Source organism: Amblyomma maculatum, chromosome 6, assembly GCF_055883805.1.
Source record: "Amblyomma maculatum isolate TAMU_Amacu chromosome 6, ASM5588380v1, whole genome shotgun sequence".
Lineage (NCBI taxonomy): Eukaryota > Metazoa > Arthropoda > Arachnida > Ixodida > Ixodidae > Amblyomma > Amblyomma maculatum.
This window is the reverse complement of record NC_139349.1, coordinates 185,606,895-185,634,788: the sequence shown is the minus strand read 5'-3', so window position 1 is coordinate 185,634,788 and position 27,894 is coordinate 185,606,895.

The window sequence follows — 27,894 nt, the reverse complement described above, 5'->3', positions numbered from 1 at the left end:
CTGAGAGCACAAAGTTTTGATATTAGGCGACAGTGTGCTACGCGATCAAATGCTTTTGCGAAATCAAGAAAAGCGCAGTCAGTTTGTAAGTTGCAGTTCATATTGCAATGAAGGGCAGTAGTGAATTCGAAACCCTGTCACTCGTAGGAAAGGCCTTTCCTAAAGCCATATTGATTGAAAAAGAAGAATGTATTAGACTCCAGGTGACCATAATTATTAGAAGCAATAATGTGCTCAAGCATCTTCCAGCAGATTGATTTGGTTTGGTAAAACTTTATTTCCCACAGGCAGTGAAATGGGGCGGTAGTTTTCGTGGGAATGTTTATTGCCACTTTTGTAAACTGGTACCACTTTTGCTATTTTGAAATCATCAGGGAGCATGCCCTTTAATAATGATTGCCGAAAGATATGGAGTAAGAAAGTACTAGACACGGAAATATTATTTTTAGTATTTTGAAATTGATCTCATCAATGCCACTTGAAGGGGATACTTTAAGGCTAGTGATCAAACGGACTACGCCATCATCTAATGTGATGTCATTGGGAGCCATATACGGGTAGTCAAAATCAGATAATTGGGGAACATTAGAACTGTCCTCCGTTGTGAAAACGGATGTAAAAAAAAAACAGTTCAATGCTTTTGGACAGTCAACATCAGAGTAAGGAATGTTATTGATGTCGTGTATTGAAATGTCGTTATTCATGTTATGCCGACATATCATCTTCCATAATTTTCTCGGATTGTTCTTTAGCAGAGAAGCAAGGTCTTGTGAAAACTAATTATCTTTAGCGTCCCAAAGAACCGAGCAGTATGTTTTCAGGTAGTTTTTATGCTTATTCCATGCAATCGGAGAATTCGCCCGTTTTGCATTTTTGTACAGCCGTTTTTTCTTATTCCTCATTTGATGATGATTTTTTGCGAACCAAGGGTTGGATGTATCATTGGGTATAGTGACTAGGGAAACATGGTTTAGTACCAAGCTTGCCAGCTTCTCTATAATTATCACCCTTTTCACAATGACAGAGCGGTCATACAAACCAGGGAGCAGTATCTTGTCTGCAAATTCCTGAAGTTCTGTGTCGAACCCATTGTAATCAGCTCTATTGTAATCACGAATTTGCTTTCGCGCGTGCCACGAAACGGTAGCGGAATGTTAATAGTAACTTGAAGCAAATTGCTGTCACTATATCCATCTAAATAACTCATTTTACTAATTGTTTCAGGGGCTGTCGTGAAGATGAGGTCCGATATACTGAAACCACGGGTGGGCTTGGTGACTATTTGAAATAGGTTAAAATCTAAAGTCACGTTTACGAAATTTGTTGAGGCATTACAAGGGGATGATAACTTTATCAAGTCAATCTGCGGTGCAGCGGTGGCGTAGCGGTAGAACATCCGCCTCGCATGCAAGAGGACCGAGGATCAAATCCCGGTGCCGCACAATTCTCCACCGGATGAAAAGAAAAAAATCCGCGTGTCGATTTAATTGCATACACAGGTTTGGGGTGCGACCTGATGCCGGTGAACACCCCCGGGAACGCACTCCCTCACCAGAACAGGAGTTGGCCACCCTGGTGCAGTAATTGGCCGCAACCTCCTATGATAAGCTCCATAAAACCCCGGCCCTCAGTCACCAGCGGCTGCGGAACAACTGAGCACGGCGGCGGTCAGACCTGTGACGCAGCAGGGGGTGCTAAGAAAGCCTGGCTCCGCTGGACAGGCCGCCATTGGAAACTGACCCTGGCAACGTTTAATGCTAGAACCATAGCTAGTGAAGCTAGTTTAGCAGTGCTCTTACAGGAACTAGAAGGTATGAAATGGGATGTCACAGGGCTTAGTGAGGTTAGGAGGCCGAATGAGGCATATACTGTACTGAAGGATGGGCATGTACTGTGTTAGCGAGGTTTACCAGAGAGGCGACAACTAGGAGTAGGTTTCCTTGTCAACAAGTATATAGCGGGTAATATTGATGAATTCTATAGTATTACTGAGAGGGTTGCAGGCATCGTAATTAGGCTTAATAAGCGGTATAAACTGAAGGTTGTACAGGCCTATGCACCTACATGTAGTTATGATGACCAGGCAGTTGAACGCTTCTATGAAGATGTAGAATCGGCGATGCGAAAAGTAAAGACGCAGTATACTGTACTAATGGGCGACTTCAATGCCAAGGTAGGGAAAAAACAGGCAGGAGACCAGGCAGTAGGTGACTATAGCATTGGCTCTAGGAATAGCAGGGGGGAATTACTAGTTGAGTTTGCAGAGCGCAATAACTTACGAATCATGAATACCTTCTTCGGCAAACGGAAAAACCGCAAATGGACATGGAAAAGTCCTAACGGAGAGACTAAAAATGAAATCGACTTCATAATGTGTTCAACCCCCGCCATTATGCAAGACGTAGAGGTAATCGGGAAAGTGCGATGCAGTGACCATAGGATGGTGAGGTCCCGTATTAGCCTAAATCTGAAGAAGGAACGCAACAGATCAGTAAGAAAGAAACCCATCAACGAATTAGCGGCGAGAGGAGGGCAGAAGAGTTCAGGATCTCGCTACAGAATAGGTATTCAGCTCTAACTGAGGATGGCGACATTACCCTAGAGGCAAGGAACAATAATTTCATAGATATCATTCCTGAGTGCGCGGTAGAAGTAGGCGGTAGGATAGTTAGAGAGGATACCGGTAAGCTGACTAAAGAGACGAGAGATTTGATTAAGAAACGCCAGGGTATGAAAGGTTCCAATCCAACAGACCGGATCGAATTGGCCGAGATATCAATGCTAATCAATAAGCGCAAGGTGGCCGATATAAGGAAGTATAACTTGGAGAAAATTGAGCATGCTGTAAAGAACGGGGGAAGCCTTAAAGCGGTAAAGAAGAAATTGGGCATAGGCAAAAACCACATGTATGCGATAAGGGACATGGCGGGCAACGTCATCACTAATATGGAAAAGATAGTCAAAGTAGCCGAGGAGTTCTATACAGATCTCTACAGTAGCCAAAGTAGTCAGGACCGTAATGAGATTGGCGGTAGGAAAAAACAGTCAGACGTTCCACCAGTGACGAAGGACGAGGTCAAGAAAGCACTAGAAACTATGAAAAGGGGGAAATCAGCTGGAGAGGATCAGATAACTACAGATTTGCTGAAGGACGGGGGGGATATTGTGCTAGAAAAACTGGCCACCCTGTGTACGCAGTCCCTGGTGTCATCGACGGTACCGGAACCATGGAAGAATGCAAACATTATCCTCATTCACAAGAAAGGGGACTCTAAGGACCTTAAAAATTACAGACCAACCAGCTTACTGTCTGTTACGTATAAGGTATTTACAAAGGTAATCGCTAATAGAATCAGGACAACTTAGACTGCAATCAAGCAAAGGATCAAGCAGTGTTTCGGAAACGGGGCTCTACTATCGATCATATCCATACCATCAATCAGGTGATAGAAAAATGCTCGGAATATAACCAGCCCTTATACATAGCATTCATTGATTACAAAAAAGCATTTGACTCAGTTCAAACCTCGGCGGTGATGCAGGCATTGCGAAATCACGGGGTAGACGAGCCGTACGTGAAAGTGCTGGAAGATATATATAGTGGCTGCACAGCAACCATAGTTTTGCATAAAGAAAGTAACAAAATTCCCATAAAGAAAGGTGTTAGGCAAGGAGACACAATCTCCCCAGTACTATTCACAGCTTGCTTAGAGGAAGTATTCAGAGACTTGGAATGGGAGCAGTTAGGGATAAGGGTAGATGGAGTAATGAGTAATCTTCGATTTGCTGATGACATTGCCTTGCTAAGCAACTCGGGAGATGAACTACAAATAATGATTGATGACCTAGACAGGAAAAGTAGAAAGGTAGGCTTGAAAATCAATATGCAGAAGACTAAGGTAATATTCAACAGCCTCGGGAAGGAACAGCAGTTTACATTAGGTAGCGAAGTACTGGAAGTAGTAGGCGAATACGTCTATTTAGGACAGGTAGTAACCGCAGATCCGGACCATGAAAAAGAAATAACAAGAAGAATAAGATTGGGATGGAGCGCATTTGGCAAGCACTCGCAGATTATGACTAGCAGCTTACCGGTATCGCTCAAGAGGAAAGTATACAACAGTTGCATCTTGCCTGTACTCACCTATGGGGCTGAAACGTGGAGGCTAACCAAGAGAGTTCTACTTAAGTTGAGGACAACCCAGAGGGCTATGGGACGAAAAGTGGTAGGGGTAACATTAAGAGATAGAAAGCGTGCAGTGTGGGTCAGAGAAATAACTCAAGTTACCGACATTCTAGTAGAAATTAAGAAGAAGAAATGGACATGGGCAGGACATCTTGTGCGAAGAGAGGATAACCGATGGTCGCTGAGGGTAAGAAATTGTATTCCAAGGGAAGGAAAGCGTAGCAGGGGGCGGCAGAAAGTTAGGTGGGCGGAGGAGATTAAGAAGTTCGCAGGGGTCAAGTGGATGCTGCTAGCACAGAACCAGGTTAAGTGGAGAAATATGGGAGAGGCCTTCGCCCTGAAGTGGGTATAATCAGGCTGCTGCTGATGATGATGATGCGGTAAGTTAAAATCCCCAAACCGGTAAGTGATATCGGCCTGGAGTAGTTCAAGCGCCCTCGTCATGCTTTCACAAGGTTTATTTGGAAGACAACTGTCGGAATCTGGTGCGCGATAGCAGTTACCTATTTAAAGGTTGGAAGACGAAATCATGCAAGCTATCCAGATTATTTCTAAATCGTATTCAGTGTTAATTGCGAATGATGTAAACGTTTTTCTTATTCCTAGGAAGACGCCTCCCTCGCGCCTTTGAGGCCGACAATGCCTATATATATTGAATGAAGTGGAGCCCGATAGCGCTTTAGGATCATTGATATCGGTGTGGAGCCACGTTTCGGTAAATACGATAATGTCGGAATCGCTGTCTTCAAGAAAAGAAGTGACAAGAGTGCGCTTCGATAGACTACTTCGTATGTTAGCAAATGAAATAGACAAAAATGAGGAGACGATGGCTGGTTTAGGTTTGTGGTGGTTGGTAAAAGCAGATCTGGATAGTGGCTACTGATCCAAAGGAATGACAGTGTTAGAAGTGATGTCATAGATTTACGTTTGTGAATTCATGCTAGCTTGTCTACCGATAGCTTGAATTTCTTATCATGCATTTTTGCGAATTCAATCAGCTTTGAGGTGGCCTTCCGTTTTTGCAAGTGAAAACTCCTCACGAATGGCAAACGTCGTTCCTCTCAAGACAGAATGCTGTCCTTGTCTTTAAAATACGTAAATTTTGCTATTATAAGGCGTTGCTTTTCAGTCTGATATTTTCCTAGCCTGTGGACTCTTTCGAATTGTTGCCTAGTTGTGGCGATACCTAGTTTGTCCCAGCAGAACGTAATCACTTTTTGTTCAGACGTTGCCAGTCCTCTTTTCGGTCGTCTTCCATTCCAAAGAAGAGGACTGCAACGTAGCATCTTATTTTCAGTATCGTCACATCATGACGAACTGGCTGTCAACTGGTCTGAGACAACAACCGCATCAGCAGCGTTTGTCCTATCGTCCGTAGTAGTGGGCGAGGCAAGGGTTGCTTCCAAAGTCGCCACTTTAGAACTTAGTAGTCGCACTTCATTTTCTGATGCTACTTGTTTTTCTTTGACAATTTTGAATTCATCCAATAGTGAAGTATATTCTTCCTCAAGTTTACTAATAGTTTCAAGAGCCTCAGCAAGTGCTTCAGCTTCAGCTTTATTCATTGGGCCAGGGTTTGCTTCCATGTCACCCGCGACCATGAGCAAAACTTCACACAAAGCAAACTAAACCTCAAACAAAGACGCTAACACTCGCTTCAACATATCATTCATCTCTAGTGGGCACGAGACAGCAAAAAAACAGTAACTACTGCTCTTAACGCGTAGTAGGATACCGTTCCGGCTGCAAAGTCTCGACCAAGAAGGTCTTGTTGTTTCACACCCCTGCTGACAAGGAACTGTCAGAAAAATGAAAGCGTGCAATACCGCGGGAGGAGACTGCACTTTTCATTCTAAATATGCGCGGTCTTACGAAAATTCCTTTCACGCTGAGGACATCATTGGTATCGTGGAACGTCCCCACAAGGGGCACCTGTTAAAGCAGGTGTTTGTGTGTAGTGTGCGACACCACGGACCCCGAGCACCCACGCTTAGCCGTACGTAGCATCGCCGTGTCCAGGGAAGAGAGGATCCTGGTGGGTGAGCCGATTCCCAGGTTTTGGACCTTTAAGGCCCCTCGGCGGAGGCAAAACACCACTTTGGCCCAGCTTCACGTAGACGGCACCTCCGGGCTGACACACCCGGGGTAACTCGGCAGTCGCCTTGTCCTGTCCTCCCCTTCACCTTCCACTTTTCTACCTCTTTTCTTGGCACACTCCTGTCTCCTCCACCTTTCTTGATTTTCCTTTTTTTTCCTGGCGGCGAGGGTTAACCTTGTGTGGCTGACTACCCGGCCATATTTGGTTATAGCTGGGGTGTACAGCTGGCCTCGACTGGACTTGGTTGCAAGTTCCTGTTCTGCCCCCTTGTTAGGCTCCATGGTGGGTGGCTACCACCTTGGCCGAACAACACACACATCACCTGGCTTCCTCTGCAGTAAAAAACTGATCGCCTTATAGCGCTTGCCGACGCTATAAAGCGGAGGCGCTGAGATCAGTGTTAGCGGAAATTTAATGTATAGCGCGTGCTCGGAGCGCAGGCACGGCACGGGCTGTACAGAATGAGAAGCCTGCCACGCTGGTCATCTTGCTCTGGTGCTCCAGCGCAACAGTGGTGACTCCGGCCTAAGAAATGACAAACCCCAGCAACCTACCACACTCAGGCGACCTTCCGCCTGACGCTACCTTGCGCCAACAGGACGTCGCAGCTCTCCAGCTCCGCCTACCAGCATTCTGGCCCAAGTTTCCGCAGATCTGGTTCGCCCAAGTGGAAGCCACCTTCCATCTGCACCACATCACCTCGGAGGCATCTCGGTTTTGTCATTTACTTTCCAACCTGCCTCCTGAAGTGGCTCAAGAGGTGGCGGACATTATAGCTGGACCCTTGGGCATGGCCTCGTACCAGCGACAAAAGCAGGGCCTCCTGGACCACACGACAGCGTCCGAGAGTGCGCGCCTCCAGCAGCTGCTCCCCTACGAAGAGCTTGGAGACCGCCGCCCCTCCCAGCTACTCACTAGCATGCGGCAGCTCCTGGGCGAAAGCAACGCCGACTCGAATGGCGCACTTTTGAGGCAGCTCTTCCTTCAATGCTTGTCGCAGTCCACCCGCCTCATCTTGGCTGCTGCGGGGGACTTGACCCTTGATCGCTTTGCCCAGCTCGTTGATGGAGTCCACGACGCGACTTTTCCTTCCGTCGCTGCCCTTTCTTCTCCACCGGACACCTCCGTCATTCCACGGTTAGAGGCCCGGATCGATCAGCTGGCCGCTTCTATCGATGCTCTTCGGACGTCCTCTCATGCCCAGCATGGTTTCTCCTCAACACCTCGTCGCCGTTCGTCTTCGCCGAGCGGTCCGCACTCGTCCAATCCTCGCAGTCCGCGTCTCTGCTGGTATCACTGAACTTTCCGGCACCGCACCCGCCAGTGCACTCCACCATGCAACTGGTCGGGAAACGAAGAGCGAGATCACTGATGGCGGCATGTGAACTCGCTCTTCAACCTGGCCGCCTTTTCATCGTCATGGACCGCATTTCTCGCCTGCGCTTCCTCGTCTACACTGGTGCCGAAGTCAGCGTACTGCCGTCCTCCAAGGCCGACCGTGCTTCCAAGTCACTGGACCTATTCTCCGTGCGGCCAAATCAAGCTCCATCGCAACGTATGATCTCCGGTCCCTCACTCTGGACATTGGCCTGAGGCGCACATTTCGATGGGTCTTCATCGTCACTAATGTACATCTACCCATCCTCGGATCCGACTTCCTGACGCATTTTGATCTAGACGTCAGCATGCGTCGCCATCGTCTCATCGACAGTAAGACGCGCCTTTCCATCTCTGGCGTTATATAGGCTGTCGCTTCCACTGGCATCCGAACTCTGATTCCGTCATGCCCGTGCGCTCAAGTCCTCGCAGACGTTCCAGAGGTCACGAGGCCTTGTAATCTCCATAAGCCACCCAAGCATGGTATAACCCACCACTTTGTCACGCGTGGTCCACCTGTCGCAGCTCGTCCGCGCCGCCTCTCAGGTGCGCGTCTGGCTATTGCAAAACGGGAATTAGACCACATGCTCCAGCTGGGTATTATTCGCCCTTCATCCAGCGCTTGGGCTTCACCGCTCCATCTGGTGCCCAAGAAAGGACCGGGTGACTGGCGTCTGCGCGGCGACCACCGGGCTCTCAACGCTCACACAGTCTACGGCAGCTATCCTCTTCCACACATCCAAGACTTCACCTAGTGAATTTTTCACGGCTCTTTATTTCGCACTGCGCCGTGCTTCTTCACCCCCTGACTGACCTTCTCCGCACCACCAAGTCCTCATCATCAGCGATTTCCTGGTCTCCCGAAGCTCAGGCTGCTTTCACGGCTGCAAAACAAGCCCTCACCGATTCAGTCGTCCTCATCCACCCTAGGACTTCCGCGCCCACTCACATCATGGTGGATGCTTCTAGCGTCCACCATGCTTCTAGGTGCGGTTCTCCAGCAGCAGATCGACTCCGAGTGGCACACTCTCGGTTTCTTTTCTCGGAAGCTCCAGCCTGCCGACACTCACTACAGCGTATTTGGCCGTGAGCTGCTTGCCATCTACTCCACCATCCAGCACTATCGCTACTTCTTGGAGGGCCAGCCATTTTACGTTCTGACGGACCATAAGCCTCTGGTGTATGTGCTCCGTACGAACTTTTTGAAGTACTTCGCCACTGAACTTCGTCAACTGGCCTACATACCGCAGTTCACAACCGATATTCGACATATCAAAGACACCGACAACGAGGCAGCTGACGCACTTTCACGCATTATCACCATCGGCGTGTCTTCACCTGCTGTGGACTGGCAATCTCTGGCCCGGGCGCAGCTTGAAGACCCTGAGCTGCAAGCCCTGCGTGCCCACCTCTGAGGCCTCCGCCTACAGCTCGTGCCTCATCCGTTTGTACCCGGATCGCTCTTGTGCGACATATCGGCTCTACCGCGACCTTTCATCCCGGAGGCCTTTCGTCGTGCCATTTTCCATTCCCTCCACGACATCTGCCATTCTAGCATTCGAGCCACAGCGCCTCGTCACCCAGCGGTACGTCTGGCCAAACATTAACACCGACGTTCGCCAGTGGGCCCGCTCGTGCCTTGCTTGCCAGTCCGCCAAAGTGACACGCCATACCAAGATTCCCCTTCAGTCTTTCCTGCCGCCTGGATCGCACTTTGACCATATTGATCTTTACCTGGTTGGATCGCTTCCCCCCTCCCAGGGCTACAAGTATATTCTGACGATGGTTGACCGCCTCACCCGTTTGCCCGAAGCCGTGCAAATTCTGGACATTAGTACGTAAACAGTTGCCAGAGCTTTCGTTTCAGCGTGGGTTTCCCGCTTCGGCTGCCCCGGCATTGTTACCACAGATCGCGGCCGCTAGTTCGAATGTGCCCTCTTCACTTCGCTCACACGGCTTCTTGGCACTAAACACTGCCACACCACATCATACCATACCTGTGCCAATGACATGGTCGAGCGGCTCCATCGCCAGCTCAAGGCTGCCTTCACTGCGCACCTGGATTGCGAGCACTGGGTCGACCATCTCCCTATGGTGCTCCTAGGTCTACGTGCCGTCCTGCGTCGTGACCTTGGCTGTTCGGCGGCCGAACTCGTCTTCGGTACATCCCTGCGGCTTCCCGGAGACTTGTTCGTACCTTCGGCTCCCTCGTCCTAGCCCCTACAATACCTTCATCGCCTACAAGACTGTCTTCAGCATCTGCTCCCAATGCCGCCTCGCTCATCTGCCCATCAAGTCTTTGTGCACCCTGACCGCGCTTCCTCGACGCATGAGCTTCTCAGGCGAGACGCTGTAAAGGCGCCTCTTACCCCCTCATACGACGGCCCGTACCGCGTCCTCAACAGGACGACAATGTCAGCGACAATCCTGCTGGATGGTCGTGAAGAGGTCGTCTCTCTAGATCGCCTCAAACACGCGTACCTTGAGATACCTCCCAGGAGCTCCCCTCAGATGTTCCCGGCTTATCTGCAGACCTGCTTGCCGCCGTGGCACCCCCGTCTCTGCCCCGTCGGCGCGTACATTTCGCCGTTCCGTTTAGGCTATAGGAAATAGGCTATAGGCTATAGCGCCGCCGACGCTATAAAGCGGAGGCGCTCAGATCAGTGTTAGGGGAAAATAATGATGTACAGCGCGTGTTCGGAGCGCAGGCACGGCACGTGCTGATCAGAATGAGAAGCTTGCCATGCTGGTCATCTTGCTCTGGTGCTCCATCGCAACAGCGTAAACAAAAAAGCAAAAACCGAAACAAAAGCTTCCCCAAATACCACGTTGTGCACTCTGAAGTTGAAGGAAAGCCGGATCGAACTTTGTCTCCATTTCTAGTGTCAAAATGTTTCTCAGATGCCCTTGGTCCAAAATGCAAAGTCATAAAAATAGGTAACGGAGACCTACTGCTTGAATTAAACGACGAAACACAGTACGCAAAGCTTCCAAACCTCCACTGCATTGGGGACGTCAATGTGACCGTCTCCGCCCATAGATATTTGAACCCCTTGCGTGTTGTAATCTCCGATAATGACATCCTGCACATAAGCGAGCAAGAAATGCTAGGTCTTTCATAACAAAACGTTGTAAATGTCCACAGAATAACAATCCGAAGAGATGATAAAGAGATACCTACTAAACATCTCATTGTCACATTCAGCTCAAGCATACTGCCAGAAAAGATCGAAGTAGGATACGTGAAAGTTGAAGTCAGATATTATATACCGAATCTCCGAAGATGTTTCAACTGCCAATTATACGGCCACGGATCACAAAGTTGCCCCAGTTGCGAAACATGTGCAGTTTGTGCTTCCAAAGACCACCAGTTTGAAATTGATGGATGGATCGATGGAATATAGGAGCGTCCCCTTTGAAACGGAGTGGTAGCAGTAGCTATCATGCTCATTTTTTTCCCTATATCCTTATTACTGATTTAGAATGATTAACTAAACCATGATTCTATTTATTAAATTTTGTTCCTACATTACTAACATTATGACACTTCTCTGCTTTTAAGCCACCAATCTTCCAGTCGTTTTTTGCTAGTTTCCACCGCCGGTTTATTCACCCGGCCACTGTTATCTCTAAGCCCCAGAGCTTCAGGAACAGTGATTGCGCCTGCACCAACTTCCGGATGGATACTATTACATTCGAGTATAATATGGACAATTGTTTCACTGGAGTTTCCACATACAGCAAATGCGTCATCTCCATTGTTAAATTTCTTTTTGTAGCTGCGTGTTCTAAGGCACCCTGATCTAGCTTCAAAAAGTAGGGCACTGCCTCTTGAGTTATCAAAGAAATCGTCCTTCCTGATCTGCATTTCCACTTTCGGTATAATTCCACACTCTGTTTCTTTTCCATCGAATTTATCCAATTTTTACCTTCTGTGTTTTTCACCTGTTGCTTAATGCTCTTTATTTCTCCGTCCTTGTTACGAGCATACTTACTAGTTAGTTTCCTAGTTCTTTTCCTCCATTGTGAGTGAACGCTTTTTAGGTACAGGTATTTAAATACTTTAGCTGCCCATCTGTTACTGTCCAATTTCCTAAGGCGTTCCTCATATAATATTTTACTCTGAGCTTCCCGCACTTCTAAAGATGCCCAGCCCATATCTCCCTGTACCGCCTCATTTGTAGTTTTGCCGTGGGCACCTAGTGCTAATCGTCCAACGGATCTCTGATTTGTTTCTAATGTCGACTGTACTTGTGATTTAAGGCACAAAACCGCATTTCCGAAAGTAAGTGCGGGCACCATAATTCCTTTCCAAATACCCCTCAAAACCTCATACCTATTGTATCCCCACAATGCCTTATGCTTCATTATCCCGGCATTCCTTCGCCCTTTGGCCTTAAGTGATTGCTCATGCTTTCCAATGTATTCCAATCCTTCGTTTACCCATACCCCCAGATATTTATATTCTGCTACTCTAGGTATTTCAAGGCCTTGTATTTTAAGACCTGATCAGTTGAGCCGTTGAAAATCATCAGACCCGACTTAACTGCGCTGAAACTGAAGTCTAGAGCGTCCCCTTCGTCTCCGCAATACTTAACTAGAGTTTGCAATTTTTCCAAACTCTCAGCTAGCAGCACAATATCGTCTGCATACATCAAACCGGGGAGGCGCTGCTCTACCGCCTTTCCACCTAATCTATATGACAGGTTAAAACCTAGGTTACTGTCTTGTATCCTTCGTTCCAGGTTTATCATATAAAGCATGAACAGCACCGGTGATAGAGGACAGCCTTGTCTTAATCCTTTGCATACTTTGACATCCTCCGTACTTGTTATCCCTTTCCACGTAATTTCTACTTTGTTATTCGGGTATATTTCCTGTAGGAACTCTATTATCTCATAATCGATGCCTTCTTCTTTTAATATGTTCCACAGGAGTTCAATGCTTACGTTGTCGTACGCCCCGTTTATGTCCAGGAAGGCCAAATACAAAGGTCTATTTTCCACTCTAGATATTTCGATGCATTGGGTAAGCACGAACAGGCTATCATCTAATCGCCTACCATTTCTAAAGCCGTTCTGAAGTTCTCCGAGTATCTTGTTACTTTCAACCCATGCTTGCAACTTTAATTTCACCGCCTGCATGGCTAACCTGTACATAACTGATGTTATGGTAATCGGCCTGAAATATTTTATGTGCATCCTGTCTCCTTTCCCTTTATAAATCAAATTCATTTTACTCTGCCGCCAGCTCTCCGGAATTTGTTTTTTCGTTATGACTGTTTCCAGAGCTTTTAACAACGTTTCCTTACTTTTTGGACCGAGTTCATTAATCAGCTTGCTCGGAATTCCATCTATTCCTGTAGATGTGTTTTTAGGAATTTTTTTTTCTGCATTTTCCAGTTTAGATTGGTCAGTTCTGAGCTGCTTTGTATTCTGCTACCTTGTGTTGCTTCCTGATTTGCGGAGACTACAATATCGTCGCTCTTAAATGACTCGGCTATAACTGATGTAATGTAGTTCACTGCGTTATCTCCCTTTAAACAATTTCCCTCGTTATCTTGAATCCGATCCTGCTTTCTTTTATTCTTCTTCCCTAGCCAGCTTATATGGTTCCAGAATTTTCTTGCTCCGCCTCTAGAGGCATCGTGTATATCAGCCATCCAGCGATCGGTGGACTGTCTTATTTTACTTTGGACGAGGGCCTGCACCTGAAGTTTCTTTTGTCGATATGATTCCCATTTTTGGTCGATTTCCTCCTGAGATACCTGTGCTTTCTTTGCCATTCGGTGTTCCCTTGAAGCAGCCCGTCGTTGTTCAATAGCTTCCCTATTTCCTTATTCCACCAGCTTCGTGGCTTCCTCTTTCCATTCCAGCGGTTTGCTACTTTAACCTCCTGAATCTTCCTCCTTATAAGTAGTTCTACCTGTTCATAATCCCAGTCTTCCATGGGGCTTTTCTCTATTGCTTCCTCTATGTCTGCTGCTATCTGTGCTATTTGATCGTCGTTTAATTTCGCGTTTACGTTTTGTCTAAGTTCCATTTCTCTTTTCATCAAGGGCCCCATCTGCAGACTAATACGTTTATGATCACTTCCCAGACCACACTCCCCTTCTTCGTCTATTTCCATTTTTGTGACCTTACTATAAATTTCCTGCGACATTAGACAATAGTCAATGGTCGTCTGCCTGTTGCGGAATTCCCACGTGATTTGGCCTTCACATTTTGTTTCTCTATTTACTATAACTAGATCGTGTCGCTCACAGAAATCTAGCAGTAGCTTGCCGTTACAATCCGCGTATCCATCCAGATCGTCGATGTGGCCGTTCATGTCCCCCAGTAGAATAATATTGGCCCCGTTTCCAAACTGGCTTATATCGTCACTGCGACATTCAACAAGATCCCTGTTTTCTTGCATGCATTGATGTCCTGTTCCTAAATAAACTACCCCTAGCCATGTCCTTATGGCGGCAATTGTTCCTGAAACCCAGATATGCTCTTTACAAGATGATTTAATTCTTTGCCAATTTTTTCCCTGGTGTATCAACATACCTACCCCTCCACCCTTTTTTTCCGTTCTCGTTCTGTTGCACCGTTCCCAGACGTAGCCTTCTATAAACAGAGGATCTTCTAGATCCCTGAGATGAGTCTCGCAAAGAGCGTAGACACCTATTTTTTCATCCTTCAACTGCTGTTCTATCTCTAGCCATTTCGCTCTTTTTCTACCTCCTTGCATGTTTATGTAGCTGACCCTAGTGTTAAATATCTTTTTTGTACGTTTCTTTCTCGACCTACTCTTTGCCATTTTTGGGGGCTCAGCCTCCATTATTACACTTTCTTCTGCTTCACTTCTAACTACCTCTGTGCACGGAGTCCTCGCGGACCCCCTAAAAAAGCTACAGCCCTGCCTGCCAGGCGCCAGCCGATCTCTGCTCCCACCCTTCTGTTAAAATGAATGCCATCTCGCTGAAACGCCCTACCAAAACCTGCTTTATGTACCTCCCTGTTTACCCCAACCACTTCGAAACGCTTCTCCAGGCTTAACTTTCTTATGTCCTGATTAACTGTCACCACGTCCTTTTCCATCTTTCCGTTCAATCCTAGCACCTCTGGTACTGTGCATACAACTATCTGCGTCTGCTGTGCTATCTCCCTGATCTCGTCAACTCCCTTAGCTAAACTTTCCACCACTCCTGCAGCGTCACCATTTAGGACATCGTTTAGCCCCGCGGCTACTATTACCATACTGCGCTCTGCGGAATTCTTCAACAGCCTATTTTTACTCTCTTTTAGCACTGCCCTCATTGTTCTCCCTGGGAAGGCTCCAACCAACACTCTCTTATCACCCCTTACACGTTCCAAGATATCTCGCTTGCACCTGTTCATGTTAGAATCTCCGATGATAAGCACCTGGGCCTTCTCTCTGCCTCTCCCAACTGTTGGTTCCTGCTTTCGGTTTTCTGTGTCCTTATCTCTGGGATTTTCATTCTTCCTTACTTCCTTTTTTTCCAACGTCTTAGCTGCTTCTAAATAACTCTGACGGTACCTGTGATACCTCAGCGCCGCACTGCGTGAACTGCGAGGGGGATCATCCTGCCTATTCTAGATCATGCCCAAGATGGAAGAAAAATAAAAAAAGAGATCATTCCTATCAAAAAAAGAGAACATTTCATTTACAGAGGCCCGAAAACGACTTGCAGAAACTAATGTTTTTGTATTCACTGGAAAACCAGGCTATGCGGTTGTAGCGTCCAAGGGCGAGGCACTACACCGCAATCAGGCGTCTGCGAAGGTGTCTTCGAAACCGGAGGCAGGACCATCCTACTCGCCCCAGGCAGAAATAGCAAAGGCTGCACTGCCAGGTTCAAAAGAGGGCTTGCCGACCACGGAGTCGGGAGCCCGCAAGGTTTCCCCTACCAGGGGGACACCTAAGAGTCGGTCGTCCGCGCGTTGACTACGGACCTCCAGTGCCTCGGGTGAGGCGATGGACTTCTCCCCCAGCACTCCTGGGCTGCAGGGGAGGAGGCACGCACTTGAAAAAAAGGAAAAACCACATATAACCTCTCCGGATGTAAAGTAACTTTTCTTAAATCCCCAATATATCATAATGACTTACATAGTACAGTGGAACTGTAGAGAATTAACGAGAAATTACGCAGACATTACAGATATACTCATAACTATCATACCTATAGCTATGTGCCTCCAAGAAACGAACCTTTGGCCACAGCACACAAATATTTTAAAAAGTTCAAAACTTTCCGAAAAGATCGAGCACATGCTGGTAGAATTTCGGGAGGTGTCGCCATATTAATACACTCTGATGTCCTTGGCAGAGAAACACCACTTAAAACAAACCTCGAAGCAGTAGCCGTAACCATTACAACCCACAAAATGTTCTCTCTACATACGACCACAACTCTCAATTACAATTCATGACTTTCAAGATTTAACGGAACAGTTGTAAAGCCATTTATGATTGTTGTGGATCTAAATGGGCACTCCCTCTTCTATAGGAGCGAACATAGTGATTCCAGAGGACAGATAATAGATTTTATCCTTTCAAATAATATATGGCTTTTAAACACTGGGAGCCTACTTATGCTGCCCCAGCTCTGGAAAAATGAGCTGAATTGATTTAGCATCCGCATCTTCATCAGTTCTTATTGAGCTAATTAGGTGCTATTAAATGACCCGTGGGGAAGCGACCATTTATCGACAGTTTTAAAATTAACATCTTCTACATCCATCATCCCCACGACACCGCGGCGCTGGAAAACTAACCTTGCCGACTGGTCACTTTTTCGAACAAAGGCTACACTAGAAGGAGAATATTCGGAAGACCTAACAATAGATGAATTAAAAGAAAAATTTGTTACATGCATATTATCTGCAGAAATGGTATTCATCCCACAAACGTCCGAAATCGCAAGAAAAAGACAAGGTTTGGTGGTCCAAAGAGTGTAAATTGGCTAAAAACAGCAAAACAAAGCTTGGGGCATGCTTCGTCGGTACCCCACCGCAGAAAACCTACTTACCTATAAGAAGGCCAGAGCCAGAGCACAGAATATCCGACGCAATGCTGAGAAAACGTCATGGCAGCGGTATGCGCCCTCAATGAACAGTTCGATAACATCCAAGAAAATGTCAGAAAAGGTGCGCAAATTCATGGCGGATTACACGGATTTCACACTTCCAATGCTAACAACACACGGTATTCAAACAACATTAGAAGATCAAGCCAACGTATTAAGTGAGCATTTTTCCACAGTTTCAAGCTCATCCAACTACACTCACACATTCCAAAAGCACAAAGCAATAACAGAAAAACAACAACTTCCCTTTGGAGCCAGCATACAAGAAGACTACAGTCAGCTTATTACACTGCAGGATGGTTGGTTTGTGGTTTGGTTTCTGGGGTTTACCGTCCCAAAGCGACTCAGGCTATGAGGGACGCCATAGTGGAGGACTCCGGACATTTCGATCACCTGGGGTTCTTTAACGTGCACTGATATCGCACAGCACACCGGCACCTTGCTTTTCGCCTCCAACGAAAAGCGACCGCCGAGGCCGGGATTCGATCCCGCGTCCTTGGGAACAGTAGTCGAGCGCCGTAACCACTGCACCACCCCGGCGGGGTATTACACCGCAGGAAATAAATACAGTACTAACATGCGGTAAAAAGACAGCACCAGGACCAGACAACGTACATTATACTGTAAAAGAAGAGACATCTGGGCGAGTTGGTATGGTGACATGATAGAAAAACAGCGCAAAAGACGTGCACGGAGAAAAAGAACGGACAGGACAAGCGCTTTTTTGCGCTGTTTTTCTATCATGTACATTATACCATGCTTGCCCTTCTCTCTCAGACTGCCATAGACGCTTGCTGAAATTCTTCAATAAAATATGGATCACTGGAAAGACGCCTGAGGCATCGAAAGAAGCTGTTATAGTACCCTTTCTTAAATCGGGTAAATCACCAACAAATACCGCTAGGTATAGGCCAAAAGCACTCACCAGCTGAATAGCGAAATCATTTGAAAGCATCGTAAACACCAGGCTTAGTTTCATACTTCAGTCTCGACGACTTTTAGACATACATCAACGTGGGTTTAAAAAGACATCTTCTACGACTGATCACATTGTCCGTCTTGAGAACACAGTCCGGGAAGCATTCATCAATATGCAACACTGTATTGGGGTCTTGTTTGACCTGGTGAAGGCCTACGATACTACGCGGAGGTTCGGTATCCTCCGTGACCTAGCAGAACTAGGTATCGGCGGCAGCTTGCTTGAGCTACTTTCTGGCCAAACGCACATTCAGATTCCGCCTAAGATCAACCTTCTCTGACACTTTTATCAAAGAGAACGGTGTACCCTAGGGATGCATCGTTAGCTCGACCCTATTTATAGTTAAAATGAATTTCGTTGCAAAAGTAATTCCAAAATCTACGATGTACTCGGTTTGTGCGGACGACCTACAAATACCATACACTTCTTCCAGAATATCTCTCGGTGAGAGGCAAATACAAATTACATTAAATAAGCTTGCTCCCTGGGCAGATAAAAACGGATTTATGTTTTCTCGCCAAAAAACAGTAGCAGTTCTATTATGATTGAAATGAGGCTTGCACATCAATCCCACTCTACAACGTAACCAAACACCACTACCAGCTAAACAAGAGCATACGTTTTTAGGTGTCACCTTCGATAAAAAACTCACCTTCTTACCGTTTATTGTCACGTAGTGGTGACAAGGTTGATGACACAAATGAAGAGTCGGTGATTACACTGAAGAAACTCTTTATTGGGCTGACTTGCGCCCGCAAAAGAACTAAGCAACTCGGTGGCGGCGATAGCAACAAACGTGCTCGTCGATAGTCGAACAAAGAGTGCCCGTCACACTCGTCAACGCTCAATTGAAAGGCTGCTCAGAACAATCTAGATAATGTCGCAAACTGCTACTAGTACAACCTGGAACAGTGTAGAAACATACGCAAGTGATCGGAATCTTCGATACAGATCTCGGCGCAACGTTCGCGACAAAGAAAATGATAACGCGTCGTATCGCGACAACGAGCAAGAACAAACACGGGATACGGAATTGATACGCGTGGCAGGATCACAGTGATAAGGCCGCATGCCAGCGGTTGTTAAAAACAACAAATACAGTTTTGAAGGTCTCGCGGCATTACTCTCCCCTTAAATAAACATCGCCTCGATGTTCCAAAATAAACACAGGAACATCAATAGAAACATTACAAAGTTTGAACCCCACGGAGTCTTTAACGCGCGTAATAAGGCTTCAGACGAACAACATGTACGATTTCTGGCCGCGCACGTCGCCGTTGTTATGCGGTCGTATCGTCGGGAATGACTTCATAATCCAGTTGTCCGACGTGGCGAAGGGTTTTGTATGGCCCAAAGTATCGACGCGGCAGCTTTTCACTTAGTCCACGGCGGCGAATCGAGTCCAAACCTACACTTGGTCTCCTGGATTGTACTCTGCGTGGCGTCGTCATAAGTTGTATAGTCGTGTGTCGGTGCGCTGTTGTTCTTTAATACGAGGCCGCGCGAGTCGTCGGGCTTCCTCTGCACGCTGCAGGTAGGCGGCGATGTCAAAGCTGTCCTCGTTGGTTACTTGCGGCAGCATTGCGTTGAGCGTCGGCGTGGACTTTCTGCTGTGCACAAGCTTGAACGGGGTCGCTCTGGTCTCCTGGACTGCCGTGTTATATGCGAAGATCACGTAAGGCAAGATGGTGTCCCAGGTCTTGTGTTCAGCGTCGACATACATAGCGATCATGTCCGCGATCCGTAAGGCCATTGGTCTGGGGATGGTACGCAGTTGTTCGTCGATGGCTTGTATGACAGTATTCCAGGATGGCTTGCGTCAACTTAGCCGTAAACGCCGTTCCCCTGTCTATGATGAGCACTTCTGGGGCGCCGTGTCGCAAGCGAATTTGTTCGACAAAAAATTTGGCGACTTCTGCCGCGGTACCATTTGGTAGTGCTCTTGCTTCGGCGTAACGAGTAAGGTATTCAGTGGCCATGATAATCCACTTGTTACCCACAGACGAAGATGGAAAGGGGCCGGAGAGATCCATGCCAATTTGTTGAAACGGCAGGATTGGGGGCGGAATCGGGTTTAATAGTCCTGCTGGTCGGATCGGCGGCGTCTTGCGTCGTTGGCACTCACGACACGTCTTCACGTAGTGGGCAGCTTCGGCAGGCAGTCGCAGCTAGTAGTACGTCTCATGGATTCGACGCAACGTGCGCGAATATCCGAGATGGCCTGCTGTGGGCTCATAGCACAAAGCTCGTAGAATTTCCTGCCGGAGGTTTTTAGGCACTACAGAAGCTGCGCGGTCTTGTTGGGTGCGAAGTTCTTCTTCACGAGGAGGCCATCGCTTAACGCGAACGATGATAAATGTCGCCTGAACACACCAGGAGGGGAAGCGGTCTCTCCGTCTAGGTAAATGGCTAGCGCTTCCAGCTCAGGGTCTGATCGCTGTTGATCCGCGAAACTGCTGGCGCTTACCGGCTCCAAAAAGGCGTCGTCATCATCGTCCTTCGGGGAAGCGCCGACGGGAGCGCGGGATAAGCAGTCTGCATCGGAATGCTTCCGGCCCGACTTATAGACTACAGTCAAGCCAAATTCCTGAAGTCGTAGGCTTCATCTGGCAAGGCGGCCGGAGGGATCTTTCAAATTAGCCAGCCAGCATTGCGCGTGATGATCGCTTGCCACCTTGAATGGTCGGCCGTATAGGTATGGACGAAACTTAGAAGTGGCCCATATAATCGTGAGGAACTCCTTCTCGGTCGTCGAGTAATTGACTTCGGCTTTTGTGAGGGACCTGCTAGCGTAGGCGATTACTTCCTCCTGTCCGGCACTCTTCTGGACGAGAACGGCTCCTAGGCCCACACTGCTCGCGTCGGTGTGAATTTCGGACTCGGCGTTTTCATTAAAGTGGCCAAGTACAGGAGGGCACTGCTGGCGGCACTTGAGTTCGTCAAAGGCTCCTCCTTGCGGCGCTTCCCATTTAAAAGGTACGTCTGCCTTTGTAAGCTGCGTCAACGGTTAGGCGATGCGCGAAAAGTTTATGACAAATCGTCTATAACAAGCGCACAGCCCAAGGAATCGGCGCACAGCTTTCTCTTCGACAGGTGGTGGGAATTGTGCGATTGCAGCTGTTTTCTCTGGGTCTGGGCGAACACCATCCTTACTAACGATGTGACCTAGGAATCGCAACTCTTCGTAGGCGAAGTGGCACTTCTCTGCTTTTAGCGTTAGTCCCGATGACTTGATGGCTTCCAGCACTGTCTGCAGTCGTTTTAGGTGGTAATCAAAGTTTCACGAGAAGACAACAACGCCTTCCAAATATACCAAACGAATTTGCCATTTCAAGCCTGCCAGGACTGTGTCCATTACTTGTTGAAACGTGGCTGGTGCGGAGCAGAGGCCAAATGACATCACCTTGAATTCAAAAAGGCCGTCCGGTGTGATGAATGCGGTCTTCTTTCAATTTCTTTCGTCGACCTCAATTTGCCAATATACGCTCTTTAGGTCCATCGATGAGAAGTACCTTGCATTGTAGAGCCGGTCGAGAGGTGTCGTAGATGCGGCGAAGCGAATAGACATCCTTCTTAGCTATGCTATTCAAGCGGTGGTAATCAACGCAGAAGCGAAGTGTGCCGTCTTTCAGAAATGTGGCGCAACAAACACAAACACAAGAGAAGATACACAACACACGCGCACACTACCAACTGTAATAGGATGCTGAAAACACTTCCTCTTAACCACTCCTCCTCTTCTCCCTCAGGTACATCTCATCTTCCTCCCAGATGTCACGTAGTGGTGACGAGGTCGACGACACAAATGAAGGGGGTCGATGATTGCACTAAAGAAACTCTTTATTTCGGCTGACTTGCGCCCGCAAAAGAACTAAGCAACTCGGCGGCGGCGATGGAAACAAACGTGCTCGTGGATCGTCGAACAAAGAATGCCCGTCACACTCGTCAAAGCTCAATTTAAAGTCTGCACAGAACAATCTAGATAACGTCGTAAACAGCTACTAGCACGGGCTGGAACATTGTGGAAAGACACCCGAGTGGCCGGAACCTTCGAGACAGATCTCGGTGCATCTTTCGCTACAACAAAACTGATAAAGGTGTGACTCGCGACATCGAGCATTAACAAACAAAGATTACGGAACTGATACGCGGTCCAGAATCAGAGTGATAAGCCTGTATGCCGGCGGCTGTTAAAAAACAACAAATACTGTTTTGAAGGTTTCGCGGCAATATTCAACAACAAGCTTCAGGCAATAGGGACCGGGCGCTCGTTGTATGGCGCCACCGTTGCCTCGGTGGAACAGCGCCGCCCGCGGCGGAGTGCCGCAACAGCGGAATGCCGAGGCAGCTGAGCGGCGCAGTCGTTTCCGTTTTGCGAGGAATTTTTGAGCCTGTTCCTACCCGTCGTTTTGCGGTGTGGCTTTGAGAGCTTTGAGCTGCGTTGAGAAATCGCAAGTATTTTTTGACCGGGAAATCTTGAAAAAGAAAAGGGCCGTTCTCGGCAGGGCGCGAGTGTTTTTTTTTTTTTTGAAACCGCCCGGCGCATGGCATTTCTGTTATATACCTGAAAATGCCGCGCGCGTGATTTCACCATGCGCTAGGAACACCTTCGTTAGGCACTTGTTAAGGCGTCTTCGAAGACGGGAATTGCGCCTGCACTGCGCGTCCATCGTATATTAGGTCTAGTCGAAACCTGCCTGAAGATCAAATACCGCCGAGCCGTGTAGCCGTGGCGCCGTAGTAGTGGTAGTTGTAATGGTCAGCGTTCATGTAAAATGAAAAAGATGCTGCACCTGTCTTTTTTGGTAATAGCCAGGCTCAAACGATTCAGAGTAGAATAATAGCAAATGACATTCCAGTTTCAACCTTGCAACGAGAGCTCTAAAAGGAGAAAAATAAACAAGCAAGACAAATGTAGGATCCTATTTATGTTTGGAATAGCAAACACACATATACTTCCAGGACTTCCTTCACAATAACGCTACAATAGCTCACTGAACCCGGCCTTGAGACTATCAAACTTAATTATAATATAAGCCAAATGAGTACTACCACCTCAGTATCATTTTTACATATACGACAATGCTCTTGTTGAACACGCCGGAGCTGCTACATATAATTGACTTAAAAAATATTATACTATACATGCCTTTCTCCCGACATGCTGCGGAGGTTGTGAAAAGAAAAAAAAAATAAATTTCCTGCTAGCGTTCTCTCAGCGCAGGAAGTTCAATACGATTGACCGCACCTGCCTTGAACATCTGAAGACAATAGTCCAATACTGTCAAACTGTTAAATACAATCGAAAAAAAAAACACAGTGCGATGTGTTGTAAGATAAGCCACCGACAACTAAGAGAGCGTTCTATTGTTAAATGAATCCCTCTGATGGCTCGTTCGCTAAGGTGGTCTACTTTCTCAGCGTACCACGAACTTCCGGGGCCGATACTTAGCTGACCTCGATACCTGATGAGTGTGAGGGGACACGACCATGTATGTAGTTTTCTATTTGCACGTAAAGGAATCCGGATAACTGAAAGGCATTCCTTTTACAACTTTGTCACTGCAGCTTGCCGGACTGCTGCTAAATCTGTTTACATTGGCCATAGAAGCAATTTTTGAGAGAGGTAAAACGGTCTTGTCATACTACGCCACAATCAGGAAATGTCACGTTCACTAAAACGCCGATGAGAAACACATGTATTTAGGCGGGCCAGGAAATGGACGCTGCTGAGAAAATACGTAAAGCCGTGTCAGGTGCAACGTGAATGCGAAATGAAAAAAAAACAAACTGCTACACGGCCTTCGAAATTAAAAAAAAAATGCTACGTTTATGCTCGTTTCCACACATTAAATTGTATTTTTTTTCTTGTTCGACTTTTATGTGAAGCCCATAGCAGATTTTGTGACCATGCGGTATTAATTGAGCTGTGAAATGAGTGATTTTATTAGGCAAAATGGACATGCCACAAAAAAATGTTAACAAATTCTAAGAGTATCAACGCAGAGCTTTCAGCACATTTTCATTGGTTGACAAACGAAAAGAGGAAAAATGACAAGATCATGGTTATTGGAATTGTTCATGTCTCCTATCTGCTCTTTCTGTTAAGAGAAAAAAGTAAATTATCTTTGACTATGTCAGCGAACGTATCTGCACAAACATTGTCTCTGCCCATCACTGAAGATCGTAACGCAGCCCGAACGACGATGGTGGAGCTGCCTTTTCTTTTTCCGTGCTGGAGTTTTCTTGTACACAGGCGGGGAAATGCTAGCTTTGTAACTTACGTTCTTGGGTTACTTCGATTTTTAATTGTCAATAAATTGACTACAGATGAAGGAGTGCGGCTTCGACTCCGGGACTCTCGTTCCGTCACTCCTGGGGAACAGAAGGCACAGAGCATCCGCTAGCAAGCGGAATTTTAAAAATTCGGCACTTTCCATGACCACACAGTAACCAAATACGTAGATTCATGTCTTTTCCTTTCAAATAATCATGCTTAGGTCACCCGCCACACATGCTTCTGTGGAAACCCGTTGAAATGAATCGACTTAAAAACGTCCGACGAGTTTGCGTAGCTGCCAGTGGAGCCAACAACGCACCACGTTTCGCCAGCCTTGTTTGGCAAGACTTCATTTCACTGGACATATTCACACAACTAGCCCAACTTTCTGTTCTCTTGAGGATAGTATATTCACGCACAACGTCATCTAAACCTTAGGATTTCCAATTTTCACACAAACCAACGACAAACAGTACGCTCCAATGCACGGGCAATGCGCCGGCCGGGGCCGGCACATTTCGGCGTTTGAGCGATGCGCCGAGAGGCGGCGCCACCCGTACAGCTGCCCGGTCCCTATAAAGCCATTGCTCGTGCGCTTTGAACAAAAATGCCAAGATCTGGACATTCTGAATGAAATAAAATATAGTCCCAAGGCATGAACCACTACCATCGTGGTACAGTCTCCCTACAGTGTGTCACCTCACATTAACACGCGTTCAAGAGACCTGTGCACCATATGAGCATATAATACAAGAATATCTCACGTTACAAGAAAAATACAAAACTTCTAGTGCGTTTTACACGAAGGGGTCAAAACCTGACGCTCATGTTGGAAGTGCCATAATACAAGAAAAAATTGAAAATGCAATACGGCTGCCTCCATTTGCAACAGTTTTCACCGCCGAGTCTTATGTTATTTGTGTTGCCGTAAACAAATATTAATTGAAAACATCAAAAACAGCATAATTTATGCAGATTCTATGAGTGTCCTTAATTCATTAAACTCCAAACGTGTCGTTGAGCCACTGATTGGAACCATTGTAGACAACATAGTGAAGGCCACGACACAAAACTATACTATAAAATTCTGCTGGGTTCCCTGTCACGTGGGCATTGAGGACAAAGAGCGGACGTGTGAGCTGCGCAAGCCAGAACCATGGAAATAAAACAAGTGAAAATGCCACTTACAGATTACATAAAATTAGTGCACAGCAAATTAAGAGCCAAGTAGCAAGCTGCTTGGAGAAATGAAACGAACAATAAGATGCACTCTATTAAACCAATATTAGGAGAATGGAAATCGTGTCAGCATCAAGAACGCTTTATCGAAGTAGTCTTATGTCGTCTGCGTATAGGGCACACACATCTAACGCACAATTTTTTATTAACAAAGAAAAATAAACCATTATGTGAATTCCGTGGTGAGGAGCTCACTGTGAATCAAATTTTAATTGCATGTACACAACTCGAAGATGTGAGAAAAAAATATTTTACCTCATTTTAAACGCAACGCATCCCATTTCATTTAGCACTGCTTTTAGGAGAACATGCACTTGTTCACTTTTCTCAAGCTTTACCGTTTCTCAGGAAATCCAACTTTTTACGCCAACTTTTTCCTGAGAAAAGTTAAAGCTTGAGAAAAGTAACTAGACATATATCCCTGTGTTTTACAGTCATTACATCCCATTTCATCCAACACTAATTTTAGGAGAACATGCGCTTATCATTTTTTACAAATTTTAGCCATTCCCAAAACAGCCTTTTTTTTTATGGAAACTAAGTAATCCAGGCATCTAACCCTGTGTTTGGCGCATGAAAGCCGCTTTTGCTTATGCGCCAAAAAACTTCATATAAAAACTGACAAAGTCTAAATCATGTAGGCGGTCGCCAGTAGTTCGGAAACAGGTGAAACGACGTCGTGAGTTGTGTTCCAGCCTGCTGAGTCAAGATGCCTCCGAATCCTGCTCGTCTACCACTAATCCTGTACATGCGGATAACAGCATTGACGGTAAGCTTTTCTTGTAGCCTTATTTTTTGTTTGCTTAATTTATCTACAAATCGCTGGCTTCCTTTCACGAGTTCAAAGTTTGAGAGGAGTAGTTTTAAGCACTATTTCAACTTTTTGTAGCCGTAGCACTTAAGAGCGACAGTGATCGGGACCGGACTTCGGATGCGGCATGCCAAACCGATCAAGTCTCGCCTATGCAAATTGTGTTGAAGCGCTATCATTGAAGGGCCAGTTTCGTGCCGCAAAGCAGTAGCTTAAGCACAGCCAGAAAAGGCTGGCGATGTTTAAAGTCGAGCTCAAAAAGCTCAAGAGGGTTCACCCGAACGTTGGAAGCTCTCAGAGCGCAGAAAGCTGGTACTTGGTCAGAGCATGATTAGGGTAAACGCAGTCTGCGAGAGCTATTCGGTGTCAAAAAATGCACACTGCACGGTAAATATTGAAGAAGTCTGCTCCATTTTACTAGTTTGTGTTAATGTTCGAACATAGAAGGAATATTTAATATATGTAGTCTGTAATCTATCAATCTGGGACCTATCATATTTCAGTCGAGCTTGGCAAATGTGCCTTCTTTCAAAGTAATATGAAATCTTTTCTATAAATCAATGCATTTATTTACCATAATAGTGTATGTCATCAGAACATACATGCACTCCTTATTAAATGGTGATTTAGACTAAGGCACTTGTTTGCATTCCTACATTCTTATTGTGTTAGCCTCTTTTTGCCCCTTAGAAGGCATAATGTTTTTTGTTAAAAATAAAGTAATGAATTGTTGTTGACATAATTAGAAAGCTTAGAAATGCGGACGCTTCCTGTGTACTGTAGTTTCCTCTTGTACACTTGTGCGCATGTGCTCATCATGCTTGCAAAGTCCTCATGTAGCTGAGAGATGTGAGACATAGAAAGCTTTGGTTCCTTGTATTCAGTTCCTAATGTAGAGGTGAAACGTATGTGTTAAAATCACCCCAACGCGTGCAGCGAAGCATTCGGTAGTTAAATTTGCATATTTTGCACGTCACTTGGCTGGTTGCCTTTATATGATTGCATTGTGTAATGCACGCTGGCAAATACATTGGGAAAATGTCTTATTGAATGAGTTTACAACATGCCTATGCGTGCGAAATAATTCTGCAGCCTTTCTGTGTAACACTGGATTAATTGACCTGATTTTCACAGGGAACACCTGCTTATTATTATGGCTTGCAAAGAGCACATGTCAAGGTATACATATGCATTTGGACTCTCCGCTTGAATTCCTTAATGCACTTGTATCTTGGAAGTATATATACATTTGATAACACAATCATAACTACAAAATGTACTGCAACCTTTCCCCACCACATATAACAAGAAATGCCTTTATGACTGCCTACTGTTGAAAACTAAATCAGCTGCTGCCTGTACTTTCCTTCATGAAAAGGAGTCTCTGCCTTGGCCAAACCCACGTAGCCTCTACTTATATATGAAGAACTTAAGGGCCGACTTTGGGTTTGATGCTAGCTTGTACACGCTGCTGAAACAGAAACTCCAAGGAGTCCCCAAGAAAGAACGACGAGGTTTGACATTATTTTTAATATTTCATACTCTGTACATACCTTCCTCAAGTAGGCGTCTATAAAAATACTTTTCTTTACAGCTGTACTCATGTTTGATGAGATGAGTGTGAAAAAAATCCTGTTAGATAATCTGACATGAAAATATTGGGGAAAGAGAACTTTGGGGAGCACACCAGGGTGGGGACCATGAAAAAGATGCTGACCATGTGTTGGTGTTTCTGTTTCGGCCTTTTCTTCGTGAATGCTCCCAGATAGCGGAAAAATTCTATGCGTCTAGTGCTGCTTCTGGCTCTGTCATTGCAAAGCTACTCCTGGA